This window comes from Eurosta solidaginis, chromosome 1, assembly GCF_040869045.1.
Source record: "Eurosta solidaginis isolate ZX-2024a chromosome 1, ASM4086904v1, whole genome shotgun sequence".
Classification (NCBI taxonomy): Eukaryota; Metazoa; Arthropoda; class Insecta; order Diptera; family Tephritidae; genus Eurosta; species Eurosta solidaginis.
Window position 1 is genome coordinate 35,537,864 of NC_090319.1, and position 27,982 is coordinate 35,565,845.

General features: G+C 36.6%; 1 protein-coding gene across 1 annotated transcript in view; it reads right to left on the reverse strand.

Moving 5' to 3' along the window:
* Sb (Stubble) overlaps positions 1-27,982 on the reverse strand; it is a 124,552-nt gene that overhangs the window by 26,261 nt on the left and 70,309 nt on the right. The window contains exon 3 of the mRNA XM_067786292.1: positions 1,215-1,262. The gene's annotated coding sequence lies outside the window, so the exon portion shown is untranslated. The remainder of the gene's footprint in view (positions 1-1,214; positions 1,263-27,982) is intronic.

Sequence of the window (27,982 nt, forward strand, 5' to 3'; positions counted from 1 at the left end):
CGAAAATGAAAAGTTTCTATAGAAAAAGAGGGTTAGGCACCTTGTTGATAATGTGCAAGTATATCCCAACTTCATAGCCCCCGATTGTTTGGCTGAGCGGTTGAGAGGCTTGCAGCCACTAAAGATCACGAAGATAAGCAGGGACACTGTCGCAAGCTAGATAAATTGACAAAGCTACATGCGAGAAGTCAGACATGCAGAGCAAGAGCAGCGGAAATGTAATGAGCATGATGAGGAGAGTCTGAAAAAAAAAACATAAGATTGGAGAAAGGTTAGATATCCCTCTTACAATAGAGGGCAGCATTAAGAATTGTTCAACGCTCGGATGTAAGAGCGAGAGCTTGGTTAGAGCCCGTGAAGCAGTAAAAGCAGGCCGGAAGCAGTTCGCTGGCAAAGACTCCGTTGCAAGCAATTTTCGATTCTTTAACCGGAGGGGGAAGAAGCCCCATTTGAGAAAAAAGTAGCGATATCAATAATAAATTTCAAAGTCCCTTAAGAGAGCACAAGAATACCCCCAGCGGGTTAGGGGTTAGAATATACCCGCGGTAGGTATGGCCGCGGTAAGAGGTGACTAAAATACCAGATTCAAGGGGTTGTATGGCGCAATCTTTTCTGGTTGCCAGCGCAATATATAGCTTCTCCAAACCCAATTGTCAACCTCACCTTCGAGCGGTGAATCCCGTTTGACTAAAAGACGAGGCTCTGGCGACCCCAGGCTCCTCATTGAACTTGGGGTGGGGAGGGAGGAATGGCCTGAAGGTTTAATGTGGCCATATAAATCGTTCCCGAGATGGCCGAGCTAGCACCTTAATGGAGCTGTGTTACCGGAGCGTACCGGATCTGTATCCGGCAAAAGACCATCACATCGATAACACTCCCTAAAGCCTTCGGGGAGCAACCTAATCGCTACAACAACAACAACAGAGCACAAAAATTTCGAGCGAAATAACAAAAAAATACTTTTATTTTCCGAGCGAATTAAAAAACAAAAAAATCATAGTTTTCCAAGCGAAACAAAAAACTAAGAAAAATTACAAAAAACTCAAAAAAAGAAAAATGCCTTCCGAGCCATATAACAAATTAAGAAAACTTTTGTTTGTAAGAAATAAAATAAAAAAGTGATTATTATTTACCAAACGGAATAAAAAACTAAAAAAAGTAATAGTAATATCTGTTCTCGGCTTATTAAAACAATGAATAAATTAAAATCTCACCTTATATTGGTCGGTTTTGCGTGCATGAGTCTCGTTGGAAGTTCTAGTCTGTAAATAAAAATAAAAAAGACATTTTCATCATTGAAGAAAAATTTAAATTCTAACTGGCTAAGTTTAAGATTGGTGGCACATACATAATAATAAAAAAAATTGAACAAATTTCCTCTTTTCCCCAATTCCAATTTAAGCCACATAACGAAAACGCGAGATCCAACAAACTGGCCTTAAACTACCCATTGCCCTAGTCCGCTTTGCATGCTCTCATACAAACATACTGACAATCATATGTACATTCGATTCATACCCAAGAAGTTGAAGTTCGTTTGGTCAGTTTCACTTTTGATTCATATTACTAAATCATACAAAGACACACTTCCAATTTAAACCCAATAAAAAATGATATAAGTTATTCTTAGCAATTAAGACTCCGATTACAGCGTTGCTTTAAATAAGATGAAGGACACGAGAAGCACACCGAAAAGAATGACGAAATTATTTTTAAATATTTCCAAAGAGATCCTCATTGATCTTATAATGTTGCCGAAAAGATACCCAATCTAGAAATAAGCAAAAGTATTATAGACCCGAAAACCATCCCAAAGCAATCCGAAATAGTTTCGAAATAATACAAAAATCCACACTGAAATCTATAAGAAATAGTTCGCACATGGTCCCGAATGAAACAACATATCGAAATTGATCCCAATACAGACCACATATAATCTTGAACTTATCTCAAAAACCAACCGAAATGAGCAGGAGATAGTTATGATGTTGTTTTTAAATAGTCCCAATATTACTCCCAAAAGATTTAAACAAAATTTTGGAATGGTATAAAGATAGTATCGAAATTTCCACACGAGTATAATTGTTCCAAAATATTAGTTACGAAATTGTTCCCACAAAATTCTGGAAAAATCGCGATATAGCGCCGAAATTATTCTGAAGCAACCCCTAAATAGTTTAAACTGCAATTCGGAAATGATCCGCACTGCAAAATTTTTCAAAATTCCCTAAATCTAGATTTAAATGAGCCTCATATCGAATGACAAGTGGAATCACATTAAATCGGCTGTTGTTAAAAACTGCCTATCTGAGAAATCTTTACAAATACACCCTTATTCAGAATTGGTTTAAAGAAAGCTCTACTTCAAATTATTATTTTTTAAACGCCCCATCTGATCATAAATTCAATATATTTAGACGTGAGATAGGGCATTTTTGAAAAATTTTCTGAAATCAAGTGTTTTCGAACCACTCAGCGGTTGATATACTAAATAATATTATTTAGAGCAATATAATTAAATTTATATTCATTAAAAAATTATGAAAAAACTAATTTTATGCGGTACGGGATGCACCAACTTAAAAAAAGAACATAACCATTAAATCCTTCTAAAGTTCAAGGTTAGCTTTCTCATCAGTTTGAATTCGACTTTTTTCACGAGTTATTGATTTGTTATTGACGAGTTATAAGCTTGCTGTCGGGAAATAATCGATTCGCTATACAAGTGTTAGCGGTATGTTATTGGCTCGGAATCGATTGGTTTTTGAAGTGTTATCGGTTTTTATCGAAGTTATGTCGATTTGTTTTCCGATGGTTATGGATTTGTTATCGACGAGTTATCGGTCTTTTGAAAAAACCATCCCAGCAAAACCTTCTGGACTATTTACTATTTTTATTTTAAATTTTATCGTATCCCTTCAGCTGTTCTGACATGATTGAGTCACACGAACGACTTAAAGATATGTGTTTTCTACGCAGCATTCGACTCCTTCTTTTCCATAAATTATTGCTGTACAGTATATGCTTTCACACATGTGGCGTCCAGTGTGCCAAATTTCATCCAAATCGGTTCAGCCGTTATAGTGCGGTAGAGCGACACAAAAATATCTCTCAGATAAACCTTATGTCTCGTGAGAATATTAAGAAAACTATCGAGTTTTACATCGAAGATTCAAGGTCCTATCTTATAACCCTTTTGACCAAATGAAATAAGCCTTTTATAAAGTCCGAATTAAATTTTTTACAGCAATTTCACATACAATCGTTGTCATGATACGGGTAGAGCGGCTAAAAGCAATTAATTAAATTTTCACCACACTGCAGGCGTTTTAGCTTAAATTGAATTGAATGAATTGGGCGCAAGGCTGCAGGACGTTTGTTCTTTTTACGTGCAATCATAAAAACTTTATTTACATAAGCTCTATATGAATTCGAGTTTTGAATTCGCTGTGTATTTGGCTTGAGTGTAAAGCTGTAGCTGAGCAAAATATACATAATTCATGCATATGTATAGGTATAAGCCCAAGTTTCTTAATAGCAGAAACGTGATCATAGCACTATTGACATCGATCAGCTATATCCACGTTTCGATTGTGTAAATGTTGCATGTGAGTACGCAGGTATGCATGTTTGTATGTGTTTTAATCTACTTGAATGATCTCAGCCCCTCTCCGAACACAAGTGAGACTAACATATGTATATGTATGCATGTTTGTAGCATCAATATAATTGAGGGTACATAAGCGTTCAATAAGACTATTGACAACCGTAGGAAATCCATATAAGCAGCCTAATCATACGGTTAACTGACATAAGGCACAGTGAAACAATTACCATTTAACTGTGCATGACTATTGTTGTTAATAATATAATGGTTATGGTCATGCTAAGTTTCAGTTTCAGGTATGCTTACGGTTATGGTTATGGTTATTGTTGTATATTGGAACGATTTTCCGTCACCCCTTGTCAAAGCAGTTTCGGCGTTGCGATATTATCAGTATGTATAATTTTTAATTCTCATTGAAGTTACGGTTATGGTTATGATTGTGGTTATGATTATGGTTGTAGTCATGGTTATGATTATAGTTATGCTTATTATTATGGTTATGTTTATGGTTATGGATACGGTTACATTCATGTTTAAGGTAATGGTTATGATCACGGTTATGTTTATAGTAATGGCTATGGTTATGGTATGGTTAAAGCTATGGTAATTGTTACGGTTATGGACACGCTTAAGGTTACGGTCACGATTACACTTGAGATTATGGTCATGATTTGTAATAGTAAGATATAGGCATTTCACACTTCAAGCTGAGCTATAACCTTGCTGTCTTCTAGTCATTTTAACATATTTAATATGGTTATGGTTATTGTTGTATATTGGAACGATTTTCCGTCACCCCTTGTCAAAGCAGTTTCGGCGTTGCGATATTATCAGTATGTATACTTTTTTGTTCTCATTGAAGTTACGGTTATGGTTATGGTTGTGGTTATGGTTATGGTTGTAGTCATGGTTATGATTATAGTTATGCTTATTATTATGGTTATGTTTATGGTTATGGATACGGTTACATTCATGTTTAAGGTTATGGTTATGATCACGGTTATGGTTATAGTAATGGCTATGGTTATGGTATGGTTAAAGCTATGGTAATTGTTACGGTTATGGACACGCTTAAGGTTACGGCCACGATTACACTTGAGATTATGGTCATGTTTTGCAATAGTAAGAAATATGCATTTTACACTTCAAGTTGAGCTATAACCTTGCTGTCTTCTAGTCATTTTAACATATTTCTACAAGGGCTCCGGATTACTGACAGAGACTAAGGGCAGTTTTAACTATCTTTAGTTGGTCACTTACATGGCCGGCGAAAGACGCAAAATCTGGGTGGGTAGTTTGGATTGGCGATAAAAATGGTAGGCATGAAATATTTGCCGTCTTTCAGTGATTTTTACAGCTCCGGCTCACGCTCATTTCTCACGGGAATGCTGTGGATCATTACGAGACTTGAGAAGCAGATGTCGTGAAATTTCCGCACACGTGAAATGTGATAGGCAGATGTCGCCGCTATTTTTTATTTAACTCATACGGCGAAAGGCTAAGCAGCGCCATCTATTTTTGAAAAATTAGGTATATTAAAGGCTTCTTTGCCAACCTAAAATGAAGTAATTAACAAATTATCTGGCTCACAAATTGAACAAGACTTCTATCTGGATTTATCTGTGTAAAAGTGAAAAAGTGTAAGCAAAAGTTAAATGTTTGGATCGATTTCGTATAATCACAATAGATTTTTATGATCTGTTGTACAAAATATTCACATTCATCGATTTAACCAGGGCTTGGTCATGCCGTGTTGGTGAAAACGAAAATTTCAATTGAAGTTATCTGATAGGTTCTTATCCTCCAGGTAAAATCTTACTTAACTGGAGATGGTGAAAACGGCCTTAAGAATAGTAAGCAGCAGCTGACCAGATATTCAAAGCCAAGACTTCGATAGCAGCGTGCGATAACTTGCCCCTAGTTTTTTATTACTATTTTGTATACCTTTTCATTTAAATTTATTAAATTTTAAATACCATTTTTTACTGTTAAGCCCATTGTGACCTATTGTGGGCCAAATCATCATCATAGCAGCGCCGACATTTGCGTCATCGCCCAAAAACTTGTTGGATACGACTTAACTGACATTTGGCGAAATATCACCATTAAGATAAAAATCTGTTGCTGAGCTGCAACAGTTAGAAGTCATAAAAAACTTCATAAGTGCATGTATAAGTGCCTATAGGTGTTTGTACGTTTGTATGTACTATGTTTGTATGTACTGTACTTGCCACACTTGGAGCACATACTTAACGACCTAGAAACATTCAAATGTGGCACGTTTAGGTTTTACTTTGAGTACAACAATGCAAGTGACTATCGGCCCAGCTACAATGTAAACATTTAAAAGCCACCCAATAGGTACTTTTATAGTTAATTAACTAAATAAGTCGTTTCTTATGAGCTGGCTTTCATAGGGTTTAGAAGAACCAATCACTGATAACATTTTGCGTATCATAATGATTAATATCTTGATTAATATAAGTCATGCTTAGCGTATAAGTAAGTATGCTTCATCAGCTCTTATCTGAGGGTATAGAGTGGTAAAGCGTTTCTTCCTCTCCCAGAAAATTGCAACTGCAATATGAGTTACGATGTTCCAATACAATCCGAGCCGGCATTATTCCTAATATTTCAGTGCCAGGTGGTCAGACTTCCAGAAACTCAGGACCATATTAATTAGTGGAGCACTGTCAGCCTCAGTGGAAGCATTGCTGATATATACTCCTTGATAAGTCCCAGTGATGTAAGAACTTCTCCCATTTAGGAGGCTCATAAAGCATTAATGTGTGCGGGTAGTATCGACCAAAGGGACACTGTGTTTTTTTAGCCCCTCAACAGTGGGATGTAAGGGCTTAAATATACTTGAGGTAAGGCGTGCTTGCTCACAGATCCGAAAGTTGGAGCGGTCAAACAAATGTTTGCTGTTGGCCTAGCACCTGCAAATCCAAGTGTCAGGGTCTACTGGTTTCATATCCTTCAGTTAGGAAAACACCAGAGTTCAATCTCCTACAGCCAAAGAGCATTCTGGGATCGGTGGCTTGTTGCATATTATCTTAGGGGCAAGTTCTAATAGTCGTGCATGGTTAGCTTGCTAAACTTTACCTGGATATCTTGTTATCCTACTTTCTATTTGTTGTAACAATGGTTTGCATGTGCCCGAATTTTGTCTCGACCTCAAGATTAGGTATAATACGGCATGCTTTGCCTTATTTATTACTAGCGGACCTAGGAGATTTCTTTTTTCCACACTTTGCTTCTTACGTATTTCAAAATACTTCACACTCTCTATCTATCTTTCTCCCCTCTTCTTATCATTCCCATGGAGCAACTTCATCCATCACACTTCCCTTTTTTTAATCCCTCCGTGGTGTGATGGTAGCGTGCTCCGCCTGCCACATCGTATGCCCTGGGTTCGCACCCCGGGCAAAGCAACATCAAAATTTTAGAAATAAGGTTTTTCAATTAGAAGATAATTTTTCTAAGCAGGGTCGCCCCTCGGCTGTGTTTGGCAAGCGCTCCGAGTGTATTTCTGCCATAAAAAGCTCTCAGTGAAAGCTCATCTACCTTGCAGATGCCGTTCGGAGTCGGCATAAAACATGTAGGTCCCGTCCAGCCAATTTGTAGGGAAAATCAAGAGGAGCACGACGCAAATTTGGAAGAGTAGCTCGACCTTAGATCTCCTCGGAGGTTATCGCGCCTTACATTTATTTTTATTTTTTTATTTACTCTCCTTCCGCCCTAGCCTCTCTCATTCATACTCCCATTTTCACGCTCTTACTCAAACTCCCACTCGCACTCCCGCTTCCACTCCCACTTCCACTTCCATTTCCGCTCTCACTCCCACTCCTGATCCCACTCCCACCCAACCCCCATTCCCACTCCAACTCCAATCCCTCTCACTCGCACTCGAAATCTCACTCCCACGTCCTTTCTCACACCATACTACCATGATTACTTCCACATATCTAGCACATGACTATACTTGGAATACTTTCAGTTTTTGTTTTAAATTTGGGTGTGATCGCTCGGTCGGGATCTATTCCTTCATACAGAATTCGAGTCCTGGTTCTTCTTTTTTTACTGTTATTGCATCTATTAAATTATTAAAAGAGTAAACTGCTAATTTGTAAAACTTATTTGCTAAATCTTGTTTCTTTCCAAATCCAAATTGTGCAACACGGTCAAGCGCACAGAATACCACTGGCCACTAGAAACTTAAGAATTCGTATAATTTTGCCATTATCCACCCATTTTATACAGTTCAGCAGAATAACGCTTGTTTATACCCGAAAAATGTAGGTCAATATGTGCCCAATAATATTTTAATTTATTTTTATTGATTTTGTTCTTCTCGTAACACAATTTTCGTTAGCGTTGAAAAATAAAGTTTTTAATAATTCTGTTAGGTTTAGTATTTCGTGGTAATTTGCACGTTGACCAAATAACCAAATGGCCTAATGCCCAAGTGTGGCCGAACGGCCTCTCATGCGGTTATTGCCAGCCATTCTCGTGTGACGCCATCAATGGAAGGTGTGCAAGATGAACAATTAGACAAATGTTTTTGTTGGTATGATCACACATAAAAACATATATAAAAGTAAAAATATTTTTTCGACTTATTTTTATTTTTATTATAAATGGTAATTGTAAATGTAATATTCGTGTATGGCGTTTGATTTCATATCTCCTAATGGTAATTCAATACAAAAAGTTTAATCACTAAATAAGCGGAGTAAGTGTCAAAAGTGTCCGTTTTCTATCTAAGAACCACTTTTTTAACATTTTTGGCTAAATTGAGTTTTGACTATAATCTTTTATTGCAACTTAACGGTTTATAAGTGTGGAAGTGGAATTGGCACTCTATATGATCTGCTTTAGCTGCGATAATACACAAAAATCTCCAAAACGAGCTCATGAAATAGGTTGGAGCAATAGTATTATGTGGATAGGTTTAATAAAAGAGTTTAGAACAAGTTTCGAAATAAACGCTCTTTGATACCCAATTTTCCGGCTAGAAAATATTATGCAAAACTATAAGTTACATGGTCCCTGTCTAGTAATGCATCATGATAAATAATTCTGTATAGATAGACTGTAGTTCGATGTGAGCGCCACATGGAGACTTTCTACATTATTCCAGCTATCTAGATAAGAAGAGACGCTAACTGCATAGAAAATTGGGTAGATTTGGTGTAATGATTTTTAAAGTAAAATTGTGCAATAGAGATTTTTTACCTTGGAACGTCACAACATGATCTTTAGTAAAGCTATGACTCATCGAAAGGTACATTGGCAGAGTGAAAGCACACTTGCATCTTAAGATATACAAAACTACCTAAGGCAATTCATAGAGTGCCTTTGCAAATTCGAGACACCTTTTCTGGCCGGAATGTTGTGTTAGGCTTTCCCTCTACCTCTAATTACCTAATCTAACTTGAGATTACCCAACAAGTTTAAGAAAATCTCTCCTCAATCTAAACCGTATTCGCGATGTGCAATCTTAGGGCCAGATTATGTATGACACCGTGACACTTTGCGTCGCACCACTCAAATTCACAGCCACTACTATATAATAGCAAAAATTTCATAAGGTCATTCAGTTTAACTGTCACTCGCTGAAGTGAATGAATGCTCTTATGTATATGGTTCACACAAGAAAAAACTACTCGTTGCGTTATATATAATTTTCCGCTTGATTTCAGTTTCAGGCTTAAGCTCAATCTCAATCTTAATCCCACTCTCAATTTTGATATCCATCTAAATCTCAATTTTAATCTGAATTACTCTCCATTTCAATCAAAATCATATTCGCAATCTCCAATCTCAACCTCAATCGTAATCTCAATCTCAAATTTCTTAATATCAATATTAAAAACAGTCTTATTCAAAATCCCAATGTAAATATCAATACCAATTTCAATCTCAATTTTAGTCTTAATCTCATTCTCATTCTCACTCTCAATGACTTTCACAATCTAAATTTCAATCTCAATCTTAATCAATATTAATACCAACCTTAATCAAAATCTTAATATAAATATCCATCTCAAGCTAAAATTCAATTAAAATTTTAATCTCAATCTCAGTACCAATCTTAATCAAAATCTCAAACAAAATTTAAATATCCATTGCAATCTCACTGAATTTAAACCCCAATGCCTAATTTCAGTGTCAATATCAATCTCAATCTCCCTCTCAATGATAATCTCAAACAAAATATTAATATCAATCTTAACCCCAACTTCAATTTCACGTTTAATATCAATCTCAAACCCATTTTCAATATCAGCTCTAATCTCATTCTCAATCTTTATCTCCAGTATTGATCTTAATCTTAATCTCAGTCTTAATCTCAATCTCAATCTCCATTTCAATCGCAATCTCAATTCAAATTTTAATTCCAATTTCAATCTCAATCAGAATCTGAATCTCAATCTAAATATCAGCATCAATCCCAATCTTAAGGCCGCGCCTTCTCCCTCTCCCTCTCACCTTCTTTCCACAAAATATAATCATAAATATTCTTAGACAGCTCATCAAGGCAAGCAAAAAAGGCAGGTACTCCATAGCAGCTGTGTGAAAGCAATTTTGATGCTATCGCACTCTTCTAAGCTGAACGGATATAGGGACGGATATATGTATGTTAAAACCAGTCAGTGTTGCTAATAAATAAGGAATATTTCGAGTTACCGAAAGGCTCTTAGACGTGTTTTAGCTAGAGTCTATCATTTACGCAGAAAATGTTCCTCAGTTTATATGGTCAGTGCAGACTGTTATGAGTCTATGGCTTGGTCTACTCAGAAGATTTCTTGTCCTCTTTATAAAGATATCTCTACAGATTCCGAGTATTTTCTAACTCTCACGCAAAAGTCCTTCTGGAGCCTTCAGAGTAGATTTACCTGCCCCTTTGAGCTGCGATGGTGCCACTCTTTCAACCGTTCCCACTTGGAGCGATAGCATTACCACTGCTCTTAAAAATCGGAATCAAGGTTTTGGCTCCGGAAGTAGGTTAAGAATACAGATATAGATGAAATAAGCATAGAAGAAAGAATGCAAGTTATAGCAGATCAAAATATTGATATATAAATTTCAATAATTGGATGTCAAATAAATAAGTTAGCTGATAGGTTGAGGACCCAATATCGACTCGGACTAAAAATATGCAGTTTAAATGATATTCTAAACGGAACCTGACTTTGGCCACAGTATTGAAAACAGGTCTTCACCAGATTTGTGTTTGCTATTAATTGACCTATATATTAACATATATATGCAGGAAATAATTTTGAAATGATGCTTCACCTAAACCACAAAACCGTTAAGAAAAATTTCATTCAAAAAAAAAAAAAAAAAAAACAAACACGATTAGCAACAAAACGCAGAAATCGAATAACTAGAAAAGATTACAATGAATAAAAAATATTTACCGAAACATAACAAATGTTAAACCATCATTACGTTGCCATAAATAAAACAGAAGTATTCATACATATGTGTATACATGAGAGCGTATCTAATCAAAAGTTTAAAGTTTCTTCCCTGAATTGACTAGCTTTTTTTTATGAACACCCTATAATAGAGATATACGCCGTCGATAAACGCCGCCGCCGCCGCCGCCAACCACTTTCGTCGTTTTTCGCCCGCCGCCGCCGAATTTCTACTCATTTAAGACTGTCTAGGCCATTTATTGTTCATGTCCAGAATTGGTCCGATATAGTCGAAATGGGTATCAACGGATGCGTATCACTGCCAGTTATAAGAATTCAATTGCGAAACTTAACTCTTTCTAATCGTTTAAAAGTTATTAAAAAAAAAAGCAGGCGCTTTCCATGCCGGCTTGTCACGGATTTTGCATCACCAAATTCACCAAACAAAACACTAAAAGAAAGGTTATATAAAAAATGTAAAGCTCACCTTGCATAATTCTTTCAATAAAAAAAATAATAAGGCACAATGAATTCAAATAAAATGACCCAGGTCGAGCATGTTTTCAAATTGTCCTTAAGTTGTTAAAAAAGCAACTTACCCGAGAAAAGTACAGATTTCCACAAAAAGATCTATATTCCGATTGGCTAAAATAATAAGCGAAATCAGTGATGCAAAATACTTTAGTAGGTTCCAGGGGCTTAAACGCTCCTTTGAAATGATTCCCACCTCAAACTTAAGTTGAAGATATATATACGTATTGTTTTGATTTACTTTACTAACTTTAAAATAGCGTCTGAAATGTTAATTTTAATTTTAAGACTTCATCATTCAACACCCAAGTCTCCCGTCACGTGGAGTGAATCACATTGATTCTAGCCTATCAACCAAGTTTAAATATCACCTACACGTCACGGCTCCTGTTACATATACGAATACGTAGGTATATATTGTAAATAATTTTGGGATATTCCGCTTATTTGAAACCTTCTGCTAACGTTCGAATCGCGGAACTGTCGCATAAATAACTACAATATTCTGTTTAGCAAAATGGTCTTTATTACCCTACTCTGGGCGTAGTACAATTATACTTCACTTCGCAACTAATAGCGTGTTTAAATCAAACTGATTCCTCAGCTACGTGGTTATTCATAATGAATTCTTGTATCAAAAGGCCGGAAAACAACAGTTTGGACTGGGCATATAACCTTAACATCTTTCAACTTCAAATCGGTCGACTTTCATTCGAAAATGAGGTTTTGGTTTAACGAAGGCTATTGAAATCAATGTTTCGAACGCAAACATCTGCAAATTTTGGTGTGCATTTAAAAAAATTTATCCAGGGTGTAAAATTTAAATTAATTAGGATTATAATATTTTCACCTATGAGTTACGCAATGATATCCACTTGGACTGCTTATGATTTCGAAGGCGGCATTCTTGGCCGAATAGTTACTCGCTAACGTTTCAAGGTGTTTCTCTGGTAGTGCTCGGGAGCATAGCGCGAAAAAAAATTCGTTAGAAAGTTTTCGGAGCTAAGTACACCTAGAGCTTCTAAGAAAGTGACGTCGGCGAAGGTATGAGTTCGAAGTCGTAGTCCTATAGCTTCTGTGATGGCATGTGGTCTGACGACGAGGAAGCGTTGTAGCGACTGGTGGTAGACAGGATTGCTACTGTTCACACATCGGGATTTACAGTTCTTAAAACAGCTGAAAAAACAGTTTGGCGCGTTCATCAATAGGCCAGCGTTGGTGCTAATCGTTAAAACTGTGCCACGAGAGGCATGAGTATTAATAGCAACCGTAAGTCGCCTTTGTGCGTGACCAGCAAGGAGCTACAAATGATGTAAAGAAAACGAGCATTAGGAGTTAGCCTAGAACATCTACTTCGGTGAAACTACGCTTTGCACGAGACATACAGAAAAAAGTGTGACCATTTTAAGTACTTGAATTTTTTCGGCACACGCAGCAGTACCAGTCCCTTAGACCGGGATTAGGTTCGAAGGCTCCCTGGAGTAAATGAACGAAGAACAGTCTCTCCGCAAGGAGCCACTCCTGAAATTGTTGGAACGATCCACGAGACTTTGAGGCAAAAACCCCGGATCTTCCAGAAATGGCCAAAACGTCGATTTCCTTAAATAATAAGTACAAACAAAACCTTTTTTAAAAAGAAAAATTAAGCTTTTTAAAGTAAGAATGCCGACGTACGACGGCGTGCCGTCCACGCCGCCGCCGATAAAGTGATCGGCGTAAACCTCTACCCTATAAAGCAAAAAAAAATGTTTTTCTTCTGTAACCTTCCTCATTAATATTCGATTTCTTCTATGGAAAAGCTCAACCTATGAAGCTAAGCACAGCTCTTATTCAATAATTTTTCTATCAGCATCACCCTGTGTTAAATAAAAATTTTTGAAATGGTTGACCCCAGAGAAAAGTTATGCTTGTAATTTTTACCATAACGATATTTAGATGAAATAAGCATTTAGTTAACTGGTATCACCTATAAAAATTGAGTAACAAATAGAGAGCTTTTAGGAAAAATCAAAGCACAGGGAGTTCAAAAATGTTTGGGGAAATTTTTTAACATTTTTTCTTTCAACTTCATGATACGTTCTAATGTACATACATACGAGTACATACCTACTCATTTACAAATGAAGATATCTCAGAAAATTAAATAAGCTTTTGCAAACTTTTTTCCCCTCTTATATCTAACTGTCAATATGTTATTAATTTGAATATCATTATTAGCTCCTACAAACATACTTATTAGCGAATACTCACATGAAAAGAAAATAATAGATATTTAAATCTAATTTGCATTTGTAAGGTGATGACAAATTATCGATGCCCAGCATAAACTGGCATAAGCGGTGGTAAGCAATAAGGTGGTTTCACTCCTGACAGAAAAGCCTCAAAATGAGATAAAAAGAGTACATCATCCGCCTTATCATTCGCGATTGCCGATGGTCGGGCTAGTACCTTGATGGTGCTTATTACCGGAACGTGCCGGATCTGCACCCGGCAAAAGACTATCAACATCGATAACACTCCCCAAGGCCAAGAAACAAATGGAGAGTGCAAATGTTGACCCTTGGGGATTGGCGTACGGAACGGTGATGACTAAAATTAACGGGCGGAAACTCGAGCAACCGACAAAAGATTACTGATAACTAAGCGAGGACCTCGAAGGTATTGAAATCCTCCGCATCACAGAGCAAGGCGTACAGGATTCAACATTTTGAATTGCAAATGCTAAGTCCCCAAGACAGAACGAAGTGTCAAATATAGTCCTTAAATCAGCGATAAGGTCTATGACATCAATATATATGCACCCCTTGAACGCCTGTGCCGAAGGGATCGTCTTCCCTCGCTCATGGAAACGCCAAAGACTGACCATTTTGCTGGAATCTGATACGATGCCCGACCAACCATCCTCATATAAGGCACTTTGTGTGTTGGACTCTATTCGAAGCTCTGTGCACTGATTACTTTGGATATTAGGAATGCCTTTAACACCGCGAACTGGATGCAGATAATGACAGCGCTACGAAACTTTGGCACACCTGCTTACCGAATCAGAATACTTGGTAGCTATTTTAGCGACGGTGTACTTCTGTTGTTGTTGTAGTGATAAGGTTGCTCCCCGAAGGCTTTTGGGAGTGTTATCGATGTGATGGTCCTTTGCCAGATACAGATCCGGTACGCTTCGGTAACACAGCACCATTAAGGTGCTAGCCCGACCATCTCGAGAACGATTTATGTGGCCACATTAAACTTTCAGGCCATCCCTCCCTCCCCACTCCAAATTTCTATGAGGAGCTTGGGGTCGCCAGAGCCTCGTCTGTTAGTGAAACAGGATTCGCCGCGGATAGGTGAGGTTGACAATTGGGTTTGGTAAAGCTATATATTGCGCTAGCAACCTGAAGGGTTGCGCTACATAGCCCCTTGAATCTGGTATTTTAGTCGCCTCTTACGACAGGTATACCTACCGCGGGTATATTCTGACCCCCTAACCCGCTGGGGGGACAGAGTACTTCTCTTTGATACGGATTAAGAACCAAGAAAGCACAACATTATCTGTGGCGTTCCTCAGTATTCTGTTCTAGGGCTAACGCTATGCAATGCGATGTATGACGGTGTGCTTCAAATCGACCTTCACGAAGGCACGGAAATTGTCGGCTATGAAGATGATATTGTCGTAGTAGCAGTAGCCAAGATACTTGATCTGCTCCAAGTATTATGCAATGCCGCCGTAGGAAGAATCAAGTCTGACCAACATCTGGCTGGAGATGGCTAGCAATAAGGCAGAAGTGGTTTTGGTGAGCTCAAAGCGGATTGTGGGTGAGTTAGTCCGAACCATAGGAGATATCAAATAAATTCAAAGCCTTTTGGAGTAGGACATATTAAGGACCACTTCAGGGCGGTGGTGGAGAAAGTTTCTAGAGTTAGTGGAGCCCTAACGTGAATAACGCCCAACATTGGCTGAAGTTACCCGTCAGCTATTATCAAACGTAACCAGCTCGATAATATTATATGCAGCACCATTATGGCGCGGATCTTAAATAGTCCACCAAAAAGATATAATAGCAGCCTACCGTATTACTGCTATACGCATAGCATGTGCTTATCGGACGGTGTCCGACGACGAAATCGTTGTTTTAAAAATAAATGTAAGGCATCGTGATCCTTTTAATTTTTCCTAAAAATTGGTGGGACAGGACCTACTTGTTTTATGACGATTCCGAACGGCATCTGCAAGGCAGATGAGTTTTCACTGAGAGCTTTTCATGGCAGAAATACACTCGGAGTGCTTGCCAAACACTGGCGAGGGGCGACGCCGCTTAGAAAAATTTTCTTCTAATTGAAAAAAACTTGTTTCTAAAATTTAGATGTTGCTTTTCCCGGGGCTTCAACCCAAGATCTTGGGTGTGAATTGCGGAGCAAGCTACTATCACACCACGTCGGCCGCCCTGTTTTATTTCGGAAAATTGCAGTAGATCTACTGTCAAGTAAAATGGCAGATCTGTATGGCACTGAAATTGGCTGACCATCTGAAGATGCTAAGAAAAGCGAAAGGTCACGAACAATAGTTAGGTGGCAAGAACTGTGGGAAGAATCGAAGAAAAGACGCTGGACAATAGTGTTATTTCGAAATATAGCGGAATGGAGCGAGCGGAAACCCGGAGTACTAAACTACCACCTTACGCAGGTTTTGAGTGGGCACGGCGGAAAACGTAATATTTCATTGCCCTCGTTTTCACGTTGCACGTTTTTGGAGAGGAACTTTCCATTAAGAATTTAGTTCCTAACATGGCGTTTTTAGTGATGGTGCCAAATCGAGCGAGGAGAAATGCGCATGCGAAGCAGTCGCGCCTAAATCGCATTTCCCCCCTTGACGCTAAGCCCAATGGCGGTACCGCGGGGTGCGGGTCCATTAACAGGATTAGCCTAGTTTCATTGGGCCACTTGAGGGCTGTGCGCTGCCCCAAAGTCCAAGAAAATAGAAGACAAACCCCATCCTTACTTTTTTTAATTTTAGTTTTTTTTTTTATAATAAAAAATTGGAATAAGATACACATATGTATGCATAAGTATATGTGTGTCTCATTTCCTTCTCCAATTTTTTCCCTTCTTCATGTCTTTTGTTGATGGCAGCACTCACCTGCCGCTAACTATGTTAATTGCTTACATTTCTGTCTTCATTTAGTATCTTAATTGCTTAATTTTCTAATAATAGTCATAATTAATCATCTTGGGTTGCTTGCTTTGTTAGTGAATTTTGACGTACAATGGTAAATATTTGTCAGGGATAGTCGATAATGATTATTTTCATGTTTGAATCAAATCTCAAGAGCTTTATATACATGCATAAACTTCTACCGTATCTGAATGCGATACCTCTGCGCTAGTTCGATTACCTGCAGGGTTACTACGCACTTACGCCAAAGCACTTTTACGGTGAAGCGTTGCCACGTTAATACGCTTTTGCGGAAGTACATTCTTACGCTAGTTCACTTTTACGTATGTACGCCTGAACGCAACTATGCTGATACGCTTTCACGCTTACAAGGTTTTGTGCTGTTACGCTACTACGCCCTTATGAAAGTATGCTTAGACGCCAGTACAGTCTTAAGCGGGTGAGGAGGAAGCCGTGGAGCGGGGACAGAGAGAAGGAGAGGTAAAGGTAGCGTGACATAGAAAGGGAGAAGGAGTGAGACATGGACGGAGGGACGGAGAGATTAGAAAGATGGATATGGGTTTAGAAGGGGAGAGAGATAGGTAAAAGAAGAAAGAGAGGAGAGAAAGAAGTCAATGTGAGAACGTAGGGTGAATGGAAGATTGAGAGTGAGAGTGAAAGGAAGAAAAAGAGGTTTGAGGACACAGTAGGGAAAAGGTGACAAGCCTATTTTTAAAAATTTACTAAATTTGGATCTTACGTGATAGAATAAACTTATTCGCCAAGGTACATCAGATTGGCGGTGCTCATATAATGTTAAGACGGATCTGCTTTTATACACTCAGCGACATGAATGTCCCGCTTCACGCTTCACGCTTTGTATTTTGACTTTAACTTTTGCCTTTTCGTTGGTCTTCCTTTTCTAACACTTTGATACATATATACATACTCTATATATTTTTTATTCCAAATTGTGTGGAATATTTTCGAGCTCTTTCAAAAGAACTTAATCAGTGACGGATCGCCCCTTGGTCATTTCTAATCTCGATCAGCGCTATTTTAAACACTGTTTAAGTGACTTAAACTATGATCACTTTTCTTTCGTTTGTTTCATTAGCCATTGAGTGCGTTTGTAACTCTCAACTGGTTAGTGAAATATTCTAAAGACATAGTTTAAACTTTTTATCCCAAAGCGGGGTTTTTCAAAACAAAATAAGGTGGCTCAACCAAGCAAATACCTTCGAGCCCCCAGTGCTCGCCCCCAATGAATACCTACAAGGTGTAACAGGTACATAGCGACCTCTCTCTAAAAATAATAACATAACATGCAGTCCACAAAATTAACAAATAATATCTATGTATATATATAAAAAGAAGTGTACATTTTGATTGTCACTCCATAACTCGAGAACGGATAAAAGGATTGCCATGAAATTTTTAGGAAAGATACAGGAAGTACAGATGATGGTTAGTTGATTTTGAAATCCCAAATCGGTTTAGCCATTCTTGAGTTATGATTTTTTTTTTAGAAAAAATTCAAAATTTGAAAAAAATAAGTCGGGTTTTCCTTCCTGACGCTATAACTTCAGAACGCACCAATCGGTTACCACGGTTTTGCATTAGTTGGAAAGGTCTCAGCCTTCGTGAGGTTTATAGCAAAGAAAATTCTGGATCGACGCACAGAGTGTCGAGATATAGGCCAAAACGTGGATCCTGGTACCCCTAGAATGTGTTTATAGTATATGGATATCAAATGAAAGCTGTTGATGAGTGCTTTAGTAGAGGGTAATTTCCATACCCCTGGGCGACTAGGGTCTCGAGATATAGGCCAAAATGTGGACCCGGGTACGACTAGAATTTGTTTATAGGATATGGATATCAAATGAAGCTGTTGATGAGTGCTTTAGTAGAGGGTAATTTCCATACCCCTGGGCGACTAGGGTCTCGAGATATAGGCCAAAACATGGACCCGGATGCCCCTAGAATGTGTGTGTATTATGGATATCAAATGAAAGATGTTGCTGCGAGCTTTAAAGTAATGTTCATTGTGATAATCGATTTATTCGCATCAACCTGGCAAAACTGATAAATATGCATGCGAAGCCGATATAAAGACATGAATTAATAATACCCACATACCTATTTACATACGTCCTATTCGATTTGCCTGAAATTTGGTATATAAATTTGCCTATATTAGTATTTACGATGCTTTTTTCCGCAAAGTAGATCAGAGACGGACTGGGACTTGGATTAGGACTAGGACTGGGACTGGGACTGCGACTCGGAGCGGGACTGGGACTGAGACTCGGAATAGGACAGGAACAAAATAAATACCACCCTCTAGGACTGGCAATAAGATATGAAGAAGAATGAGAAAAACTTGAGAGAAGAGAAAAGAGAGAAGGAGAAGAAGACTGAGAAAGAGATAGAATGAGACGAAGATGGAGATAGATTAAGCGAAAAAGACGGAGGGAGGAGTGAATACAAAGATTAGGAAAAAGTGTAGAGTGGCGAGGGCAGAGTTAGATGGAAAAAGCATATTAAAATGTATGCAGATAGACCAAATTTAGGGCAGAACAACGTCTGCCGGGTCTGCTAGTAATTATATAAAAAAATAAAAAAAACTCTTCGCCCGTCGAATCACCAAAGCTTAGATAAACATTGTCATCTTCATTTACGTTTGTTTGTTTAATGCTGTGTTCAATTTATACTTATTATTAAGAATTCATGAGCTTAACACCGGCTTATAATAATTGGATATTCAATTATTATGTTTTTCTATAAGAAACTGAAAAGAAAGAAAGAAACATTTACTGGCATATTGCGATGGTACCATTTCGAAAACCGCCAACGTATCATCATCAGGCAATTTCATTTACGTTATTGTTTGATGTGGTGTGATGGTACCATGCTCCGCATTACACCGCAGTATCGGGCTTTATTACCGGGCAAAGCAACAAAAAAAAAAAACTTAGAAAAATTTTCTCAAGGTAGGCCGTTCCTCGGCGGTCGTTCTTTTACCTTTTTAACGTGTTCCTTTTTCTTTTAATTTTCCCTTTCCTTCCTACTTCTGGGAACTGGCAGGAACCTTTCTCTTCTCCTGTCCATTCGTATTTCTATTTCGAAAGCTACTTTCTTTAACAAACGCAATTTCGTTCAGTGTACTAATAATTTGCATATAATATACGAAGACAATAAGCTGCAAGACCAGCTATTAAACAGAAGCGCAAAAATTAAGCAGCAAAAGCCGGCCGGCTACTTTATATGACTGCGACGTGCTAATGACCCATCATTACGAATTTTCCACGAATCTGAGAACAGAAGTTGCCGTAAGCGAACCCAAAGCAACAAAAAAAGTTAACAAAATAATTTCGTAAGTGATACAATTTTGGTAAGACAAATAACAAAGAAGATGAAAAAAAAAATAAATTAACGTTGTGAGTTGCACGCACGCAAACTGAAAACCACAAAACGCTCGTGCCACATTCACAAAACTCCAAATGTAATTTAGAAAAAAAAATATTTAATTTGTCCAAAACAATATATAAAGACGTATAACTAAAAGTAAAAAACTGGAAACAGCGGAATGCGCAAAATCTGCTATAATTAGCAAAAGCCGTTAATTGCGGCTAATTAAGCCATAGAAAAGCCCGGAAGGACTGAATGAGTTGAATAAAATATTTGATATATAAAAGATCAATAGAGTTAATTGTTTATTAAATATTTAGATACAAGCGCACATATATTTTTAAGGCCCGGTTTTTAGTACAAGTTCAACTCAGTTTGTCAGTTAAACTACGCTTAAACTTATTCTGCAGTTTTTCAGTATACTTTAACTGAAGTTTAAGCTGAGATTAAGCGGCCGATCTGGCAGGGTTAAACTCTAGTTAAGCTATCAGTTATTTGCGTTCATTCGAAATGGCGTCGAATATACCCAATAAGCATTTGGGCTTGAGTACCATTAGAGCTCATGTTGATAACTAGACATACTTCTAAAATCTTAAGAGTTGTTTCGAAACAGTGGCTCAACTCGAGAATCATAGCGTACTCAGCAAAAGGGGAAATTTTTTATAAAGCAAAAACTGCTATCACTTAAGTTGAAAAAATGTAATTAACAAGTTGTGGTTCTCTAACTGGACTCGAATGTAAGATTCCATACCACAGTATTTTCACGAAAATAAAATGAAATATATGTGACCCGGCCTATGAAAAGGTGGCTTATGACTCAAAAAAGAAATTGCGAGAAACAGCTGTTAAAGATAAACAATGCATTTCTTCAGTTTCTTAGTCGTTTTCTTTATTTGAGTCATAAGCCACCTTTTCATAGGCCGGGTCACTTATATAATTTAAAAAATAAATAAATGTGACGCGCTAACCTCCGAAAAGATTTTAGGCCGAGCACGCAATCATCACACCACGGCGGCCGCCTATATAATTTATTTTTTATTACTTGCGCTTCAACCAGGTGTTTATTTATCACAATAAACAGCTGTTAGTTTTGGTGGTACCACCATGGAGATTTTTTTCAACTCCACCTCAACTCGATACGCAATGTATGATATCAACTGGAGAAATGTGTTGAATGTTCATTTGAGAACTGTACATTTCTCAAGATCTCCCGACATCATGATATTAATTGGAAAATATTAATGACGTTGGCGATCAACCCGAAAACTTTAAATTTTACAAAATTTCTCAAATTTCTCAAAGTGATTGGAGAATGAAGTTTGATATCAACTCGTTAACTATATGGTTTAAGAATAATTAAATAATGATGTTGGATATCACTTCTGGAACTATATATAAAATTTGCTGGAGAGTTCTATTCCATGTTTGTTGGGTCAACAAAATCCAGCTGTTGCCGTATCTACAAATTATCTAGATAATAAATAAAACCAATGTTGCCGCACAAAACAGCATACCCCAAAGGCGACCTTAAACTGTGACTGAAAAACTGTTCAGTAATCTAACTGGAGTTTAAATTGGACTAGAGTTTAAGCAAACTTAGTTTAAGCTTAGCTTAACCAACTACTGAAAAACCGGGCCTAAGTTTCTCTCTTGAGAATCCTCCAACAAAAACCAACCACTCCAGTCAGTAGCCAAATAGCGGTCATGTCACCAATTGACATTCCAACGCCGGCGCGCATGATTGGCCGCTATGTGACTGGTTGGTTGGTAATTGGACAACGTGCTCTGCAGTTGCTTCGATTGCTATTGCTGCAACAAGTTGTGGCAGTTGGCGACTTGGCGTATGTTGCAAACACACACACACCGGCACACGTTGTAGCTTTTCTCAAGATTAGATGATTTGCCATTGGCTTCAATGGCTTACCGACCGCAAAAAATAATTGCGTAATTTGCGACGACAACGACGGAACGCCACTTGTAATGGCAACTGACAAGTAGCGACAGGATTAAAATTGCAAAAAAAAACAAACAAAAAAAAGTTGCTAAAGCATTGAAAACGTAAAACAAAACATAGCTTGGAAAACACACAAGAACACTACAACAACAAATGAAAGTTGGTAACATTATGTAGACTTACTACAAGCATTTATCGATTTCCGTATTAAAGAAGTGGTCGGCGTCTCAAAGAAAAGCGAACCTCACAAAATAATATTCAAACAATTTCCGCCAAAGAAAGCGAAAGAATTAGAAACATTTTAGACGAATTGTTTGAAGTTGAGCGAGAGCTAAATAATTAGAATGGTAAGCGTGCACATTTTTAATCGAAACGCTTGTCGTAAAAGGGAGCTCGTTGCGATAAAATAAATAAATAGAAGGCGCTTTTTTTTGTGCCTCCAAAAAGCATTTAGGCTGGGCTTTTCTTCTAATTCGCGTCGTGCTTCTTTTTTTGTTGTTTTTTTATTTATTTCTGAAAACATAGATTTTTTTTTATTTTTTTTTTTCGCTGGGAAAATAATATTTTTTCGAGTTTTTTAATTTTGCTGAGAAAATAATATTTTTTTTGAATAATAATATTTTTTGGTTTATTTATTTCGCTAGCAAAATAATATTTTTTGAGTTTTTTATCTACTTAAAAAAAATAATCCTAATATTTTTCTTTTAAATCAGAAAATAGTATAAATATTTTTTTTATTTCGCTAGAGATATAATAATAATTTATATTTTTCTAAGTTTTTTATGTACTTAAAAAATAGTACTAATATTTTTAGTTTTCAATCAGAAAATTGTACTAGTATTTTTTTATTTCTCTCTTAAAATAATATTGTTTTGTTTTTTTTTTATTTCGCTAGAGATATAATAATAATTTACATTTGTCTGGGTTTTTTCTCTACTTAAAAAATATTACTAATATTTTGAGTTTTTTTCGCTCGGAAAATACTATTCTTTTTTTTTATTTTGATGGAAAAATAATAATATTTTTTTCTTATAGTATCCTATCTCACTCATAATACATATATTTGAGTTTTTTAATTCGCTGTGAAAAAAAATTTATACTCTTGAGTCCTCTAAAAATAATTTTTTTTTTGAGATTTTTATTTCGCTAGATGTAATAATAGCTTTTCAAGTTTTTTCTTTCTTTCGAAAAACAGTGGCTATATTTTGAGTTATTTATCTCACCCAGAAAATAGTACTAATATTTGGGTTTTTTTACGCTCGGAAAATAATATGTTTTTTAAGTTTTTTATTTCGCTGGGAAACTAATAATAATTTTTTGACGTTTTTATCTACTTAAAAAAATAATTCTGTTTAAGTGAGTTGCTTAATTTAAAATACTATTACATGACTCACGCTCATATGAAGAGTCAATGAGTATTGCGGCGACTCACGTTCTCTCAGTTTTCCCCACATGACTCATATGTATGCGCAGAATGCATCCCTGCATGCACTTGCTGTTATTCGTTATTAATTGACAACTCATTTTAAGTATAAATGAATGTTCATAAGCTATAAGCGCTGGGCCAATCCAAAAAACGGAGCATCTCTCGTTACTACACGGGATCATAATCTACAAGAATTACAATCAACCATTCATAAGTATTACAACACATAATTCCCTTTTAATAGCTTGCTTTAACTTAAAGTTTCACTTTGCAAATAATCCAAAGAATTAGCAATTTAATTTTATATTTTGTAAATCTTCCTTTTAATGAATTGATATATTACTTGAAGTGAATAAGTAAATTAAAATTTAACTATGTTAGACTAAGGCCTCATATCATTGACTTTAAAATACAGATCATCTCGTGATTTTACATTTGGCCCTTGCGAGCCAAATTTGAATTAGCAAATTTGCGACGAAAAAATTTCCCTCTAATTTCTTACACAAGGAACAACACTGGCCTTAGTTTTGACATAATACTAACTCGCTAAACACTATCACACATCATTTTCGTCAACCGGCATAATTGGCAGCATCGTATGCAGCAAAAATAAGTTAAAAAAAGTTAATATAATTAAAAGTATAAACTAAAATAGTGAAAACATTTGAAAATAACATAAAATTACAAACTAAATAAAATTAATCTCGTAAAGAGAAACGCGGTGAAACTTATAGGTGCATTGATAAAACGTGCAACAGAAACCACATTTATAAGTGCTCCTAAACTGCTGCCCACCGTAAGATTTGTTGAATATTTTTGGCGTCATCAGCAGCCGAATTTGTATCCAGCCAATTAGCAAAGCCATATTGTTGGCTCAAGGAGGGAGCAGCACAACAATCCCTAAAAAGCCATCCCAGAGAGTATTTTGTAAAGAAAAAATATGTCCAGGTGAGTCTCTAAAATTTTTCCATTTTTTCATTCAAACGGCACATTTACCGTTACCGGCAAACGGTTCATACATATGTACAAGTATATGTATGCACATCGCCAAGTAAATGTACTTGTTGAAGAAGTACCGAAAATTCCCAAGGCGAGCGATATACATCTATATGTACATACATACATTTGAGGTTAGATTTGCTACTCATGCTAAATACCTTCTTTCACATAATCAATAGGGAGACTAAGGAAAGCGTATAAACTTATAAGTTGTAAAATTATATCCATTTACACACGCTGTTATATGAACGCACCTACATAGTAATATTCTTGATAAACTTGATGGGATGGTTTATCAGCTGTATTATTGCCAAACAAAATTTTTTGATTGTTATACAAAGTAAAAAATGCCCAGATTAAGTGAAAAATCAAAACTAAAACGTCTTTACTTGCTGATGTTGGAGATTTCTGATGAAAATGCCTGCTGTAATGTCTGCAAGGTTGCATTCCTTTGAGTTTACCGCGTTTACACAATGAAATGTGCGCGTTAATTTATACAAATTGTGTAAATGATTTTTCATACAAAATTTGACAGCTCGTTTACGCACTAGATAAATTTATACGTTTACACACTTTATAGGGCATTTATAAGGTTACATGAGTCCCCCTAATAAATTTCTTCCGATATAAAGTCCCACAAATATACATACATTTTCAAAGCAAATTTTCTTGCATTTAAATTTCTTAATGTTCAAAAGAATGTTCATATGTACGTGGGCATAAAATATATGGTCGACTTTTTGTTGGTGTAAGTTTTCGTTCGTGCATTTGTGCATACAAAAAGACATCGATATCCCAGCAAACAGTTGCGCATCGTATCGACTTCATAGTTTAAAAAGACAAATTTAAATCAAATTTCCACTTTCATGTAATTAATCACTAAAATAACAACGAATTGGGCTACCACAGCGATTATTGCTTTCTCTTAAAATCCCATAAGTTTGGAAGTCCCGTACGAATATATATAACTATTTGAAAATGTTAAACCAGCTTTTAAATAACTTCTCGATGAGCTAGAGACTCGAAATTTCAAACTTAATTCAGAGGTCGATGACAGCCGATGGCACGATAAAAAAAGGTTCACCAGGGGGCGCACGGGATGAGATATTTAGAAAAATCGTACGAAAGGGAGGGAACTTTGGGATTGATTTTTATGTAAGTTCTCAATGAGCTACAACTTCACAGATAGGATAAGACGTCGAGAAAATTTAAGAAAGAAAAAATTCCGTTAGGTGGCGTACGGATCGAAATATTTAGATAAGAATTTGGAAATTTTTGAGATCGATTTTAGAGTAACTGAGATATTTAGAAAAATCAAACGGTACGGAGGGAATTTTGGGATTGATTTTTATGTAAGTTCTCATTGAGCTACCAGTGTAAAACTTTACAAATAGGTTAAGACGCCGAGAAAATATCAGAAAACGAGAAAATAAAAATAAAATGAAAAAATTTAAGCACTTCCTTTATATAAATGACAAAAAATCATCGAAAAATGTCTCCTTATATACTCCTTAAATGTTGACATAGAAATTGCAAAAATATTTATGAGAAGTAAAAATATAAAGGTGGATCGCAATTGATTGACTAATAATATCTCCTTTTCTACCAAATTTCCAATACAAGTAATGTGCGCCCCACTTTTATATTTTTACTTCTCATAAATATTTTTGCAATTCCTATGTTAAAATTTGAAAATCAAAGTTTAGCAAGAATATGTCTTTATATAAGGAGACATTTTTCGCTGAATTTTGTCCATTTGTATAAAGGAATTCTTAACATTTTTTTATTTTATTTTAATTTTAATTGAATTCGGAAAACCTAATTGCGATTTCAATATATGTGAATTTTTGGTATTGCTTGGGTTATTTGGCTACTCGCTGCCGGCGTCAAGCAACCGTTTTGTGTACATACATACGCACATTTAATTTGCAATTAGCGACAACATAACGTTGCGTAGAAGAAGTTACCGTAGAAGATATACGTAGACGTTAAAGTTAAAACATTTGGAAGGTTAACTAAACTGGTATTGCCAAATATTTAACTACAGTAGCGGGCAATAAAAAAAGAAAAATTGAACATATATTCACAGACACGTTTAGGAAATTGAAAATTCGCTACAAATCCCACTTTATACATAAAAATATCCAAATATCACTTTTACATACACTCTCTCTCAATTTCAAATTTTCCCTAAAATAAAGTTCAAAATCTACTATTACGTTTAAAATTAAACCATAACAACGAACGCAGCAGCAATGTTGGCTTTCATTTTCGATTCTAATAATTTGATAGTTTTTGTTCACATTTTGAAAAGGAAGATCCCGGGGTTAATACCGACATTTTGTTAGAAGTGAAACTTCAAGACCTCACCACACGTTGGGAAATCTTGCAGGCCTCGTATCGCAGTGTGGGTCTTGGGGATGTCCAAGTAATTTCAACGGATTTCAAAGAGGAGGCAGCGAAGAAATTTGCACTTTGTGCCTGTAGTTTTTATATATGTAAATCTCAAATTTTGGATCAGTTTAAGCTTTTCCAGGCTTCAGGCGAAGAAACAATCCCGCCAGTCCCTCTCCATATATGTCAATCCCAATTCAGTCCCTTGTATCAAAGTACCCCTTGTGATACCGAAATATTTTACGGTAGCTACGAAGATTGGCCGTCCTTCCGTGATATGCTCACGGCGTTGTATATCAATCATCCCAAATTAACCCCTGCCCAGAAATTTTACCACCTACGAAACAAAACTAGACGAAAAGCAGGAGCAATCGCGAAGCAGTATCCATTGGTTGAGAGGAATTTTCAATTGACCTGGGAAGCGCTAAGAACCTGAAGTGAGAATAAACGAATTCTAATTGAAATGCAACTTAAGACTCTTTTTAATCTTACTCCAGTCACGTCTGAAAATAGCGAGGGAATACAAAAAGTAAAATATACCATTAACGACTGTTTAGTTGTTCTCAAATTCCAAGGGGTTTCTGTGTCCGATTGGGATCCCATTCTGATTTATGTGTGTTCCACCAAGCTTCCTGAAGAAACTCTTTCTTTATGGGAGCAATCCTTAAAATCCCGAAAAGAGCTCCACAACTGGTCTCTGTGTGATAATTTACATGTTTCCTTTTATACATAAAACCAAGTCCATACAGTCCACTCAATCAAGAAATTATGAATCCCTAGTTATCTTCCAAGCAGAAATTCACTGGGCCACAGCATGTCAGATTATGCTGACTTAGGAAAGATATTAACATAATGAATATGACAAACTTTCGAACCAACTACCGAATTCCAACAAAAGTAAACTTTTGCCTTTGAATCCTTCTCTAGACGGAAATGGTCTTGGTCGATTAGCCAACTCAAATCTCCCACACAATGGAAAATACCCAATAATCATCACGGAATCTTCATGTTTTTGTTATCTTTTTCTCCAATTTTTACACCATGTATTGATGCATGCTGAGCATTAACTCATGATCAGTACGGT